A 3,900-nucleotide genomic window follows, 5' to 3' on the forward strand; every position below is an offset into this window, starting at 1 on the left:
TGGCCAAAATCATGCAAAAACACAAGCTTGGAGTTGAAACTACGGGTTTTGGTTTAAACCGAAATATTTCAGTATATTTTGACCAACTCCACCGAAATTACGAACCATGTCTGGGATTTTAGCAATGAGAAAGGAGTTCATAGGGCTTAATAGATCCAGCAATTGTACTGATTAAACAAATGTAACTTGGGATATCTGATCTATTTTGATTTACATGTTTTTCTATTTGTCTGGTTGGCAAATGTCTATGTTCACCAATCTTCTCTCATAAATTCTCTTCTTCTTAGGCAGCTGATCGGATTTTTGTTGAGGCTTGCCTCGAGGCAAGCAACTACTAAGCTTAACAGACCTGTGAAAGCAATATACACTTACTTTGAAATGCTGTTAGTTGTCATACTAGAATATGCTTATTAGTTGTACATGTTAAGCAATCTTATTTATCTTAATCTTTGAGAGAATGCACTTTCAATGTGTGGAGGTTTAGGAAGTTTTTCATTGTCTATTGGTTTTTATCAAATTCAGCTTCAATGAATTATGACTCAATAAGTCTTTAAGTTTGTTCTAGTGGATCTTGGTGGTGGATGATTCTTATTGTTGATAAATTTGAGTCCGTCCTTACGGCATTTTAAATCTATAATTTAACTTCGTATTCTTCCTACTATTATAGTTGTAGTGACCATTCATTCCCTTTTATTTTCTTTATATTGTATAATTTTTAATTTTTTGCTTTTAAAAAAATATGTGAACCAGTATCATTCGCTCCTACTTTCTACACTACGGGTATCAAGATACACTCAATTCATTTGATTTCGCTAGTAGAAGTACACTCCCTCCTATTCCTGTTGTTCAAGAAAATGGCATTAATGAGCAAGGAGATACATATGCATTAAGGCACAGAAAGATTCTTCGTCAGGTATGAGGATCATGCATGAAGTCTGTGTGTGTAAAATGGTTTTAGACCTTTATGGTTTAAGAGTATTATTCTTTGGTTGATGATTTGGAATGTATCTTTACTTACTCTTGGTTGAAGGAAAGCAATTTCTTTTTTCATGCGATCTGAAATCATGTATCTCATGTCCGAATGTGTACAAAATTTCCTGATAGGATTTATTGAACAATATTGCTGTTCTGAGCTACCCCTGTTGGCATCATCTTGATGTGTTTATCGTGATGTTTTGAGTCTTGCTTAATCACTTCTTTTGTAATTTGTTGCAAGAAATTGTTCCTGATGGCGGAAAATACTTTGGCTTGGCGCATTTTTTTTGTTTATTTAGTGTGAAGTGGGTCTTTCCTTGCGATATAGGGGAGGCTTTGTCTGGTTGGTCAATCAGGCTTTGGTGAGGTTGAAGATTCTCTAGAGTGTCCACCTTTTCCCACTATATAGAGGTGATTAGAAAGAGTGGAACCATATAAACTTTGAAATTTTCTTTTCATATTTGCTGGAGGTCTGCCATTGCTGTTCTGAGGATATCAGCATATTGGTCATTTGAACAATTTTTTGGCTTCGAGGTGAACCATTTTCTTAGGAGTTAGATACTTTTGCTTGGAATTGAAAAGGAAGAATGGAGACACTGATATCTATCAGGTGGGGATGATTGATTCTGCAAGTTTTTCTGTCCTTAAGATACCTGTAGTCTCTGTTTTATTTGTTCAATTTCGTCTATGTTTATCATCCTTATGGAACTTTTTCCGTAGTGATGTACATTTATTTATTTGTCACTCCCAAGGCAATTGTTCTGATAATAATAGGGGGAAATAAATGACCGATAAGAGTAGTGTTAATAGTGTATGTTAGGATTGTAATGCTTGGACAGCATATATGTCTCTCTCTCTCTCTCTCTCTCTCTATATATATATATATATATATAGAGAGAGAGAGAGAGAGAGAGAGAGAGAGAGAGGGACCAATATGCCCTTGCGGCATCCATGTCTACACTCCCACTCAAGTTGAGGCATATATATCATACATGAATAAAATAGGATGAAAGGTCCCCCCCCTCCCCCCCAATCCCTTGGTGAGGACATCAACCAATTGATCACCGGACTTCACGATGGGCACACAAATCAGTCCATTCTCCAGCTTATCTTTCATGAAGTGTCGGTCAATCTCCACATGCTTTGTTCGGTCATGTTGTACTGGATTATGAGCAATACTTATTGCACCTTTATTATCACATTATAACGTCATCAGAAGACGAAAAAGAACACTAAGGTCTTGAAGTGAACTTTTCAATCATGACAATTCACAGATCTCTTGAGCCATAGCACAAAATTCTGCTTCAACACTAGACCTTTCCACCACATTTTGCTTCTTGCTGCGCCAGGTAACAAGGTTGCCACCAACAAAAGTACAATATCCTGAATTAGACTTCCTATCTAGAGATCCGGCTCAATCAGCATCTGTGAAAGCCTCAACCAAAAATGATTATGAGACAGAAGAATTCCCGCCCTTGGTTCTGACTTCAGGTAACGAAGGATAGGAAGGACGGCCTCTATATGGGAAGAATAGGGATCATGCATAAACTGGCTCACCAAACTCACAGTAAAGGCAATGCCAAGCCATGTATGTGAGAGATAAATCAACTTCCCTACCAGATGGTCGTCATGGCCATTGTCAATCGATTCACCATCACCCTCCTTAAGTCTAATATTAGAATCCAAAGGAGTACCACAAAGGTGACAACCCAATATTTCAGTCTCTGATTGAAGATCTATGATGTACTTCCTTTGGGAGAGAAATATACCTTTTTGAGATTTGGCAACTTCAATCCCAAGGGAATACCTTAACTTCCCGAGATCCTTTAATTCAAATTTTTGTCCAAAAAAAAAAAAAACTCTTGAGACCAGTAACTTTATCATTATCGTTTCCAGTGACCATTATATCATCAACATATACGAGGTCATAGCTTTGTGAAATCTCCCAAGCCAAGCTCTAGGGGACTGCTTCAGTAATACAATGCTAACTTCAGTTTACAGACTTTGCCAATGGCAATGTCGAATGAAAATCCCAGAGGAACATCCGTATAAACTTCCTCATCAAGATCTCCATGGAGAAAAACATTCTTCACGTCAAGTTGCAAATTCCATCTAAGATTGACAGCCCATGACAATAAGATTCTAACAGTATTCAGCTTCGCATCTGGAGCAAAGGTCTCTTGGTAGTGATTCCCGTATGTTTGTCTGAATCCTTTAGCAACAGTCTAGCCTTTTATCTGTACACACTACAATTCATCTTTTGCTTGACTACAAAAACCCACTTGCAACCAACTGGTTTCTTCCCTTGAGGAAGAGCTACAAAATCCCATGTGTCGTTTTTCTTCGAGACTTTAATTTCTTCTACCATTGCTGGTTTCCACCTCCTTGCATCTGTGACAACATCCTGCCAATTTTGTGGAGTACAAACAGAGGAAAGAGAAGAAACAAAGGTACGATAGGTCATAGGAGGTAGATAATGAATTATAAGAAACAACATGAGATTTATGATGTTGATTGCAAGTTTTGGCACCTTTGCGGATAGCAATTGGTGACTCAGAAGAAGAACCATGAGAAGAATAAATTTTACCAAATGTAGTGTTTGAATCTGGATCAAGGGGTGGCAATTGAACATGTAAAGGTGCAGTAGTGGTAGTGGTGGTGTGGAGTTGCTTGTTACTGGTGAAACTCTTACGATATCCTGAAGGTTTGAATCATCAATCTACTTTTGAAATGCGCCAATGGTCTTTTGAACCGGAGTAATTTCCCCCTAAATTTGAACAATAATCTCATCTTCCCCCAAAACAACAGTCTCAACCCCATCATCCTTCCCCTAAACTAGTGTGGCATCCTCAATGGACCGAATGGGAGCTGCAAGAATCAACATATCTTCGTTACTACACTCCCCTTGAAGAGGTGGAGATGAGT

The sequence above is a fragment of the Macadamia integrifolia genome, unplaced genomic scaffold (genome assembly GCF_013358625.1).
Source record: "Macadamia integrifolia cultivar HAES 741 unplaced genomic scaffold, SCU_Mint_v3 scaffold520, whole genome shotgun sequence".
NCBI classification, from domain to species: Eukaryota; Viridiplantae; Streptophyta; class Magnoliopsida; order Proteales; family Proteaceae; genus Macadamia; species Macadamia integrifolia.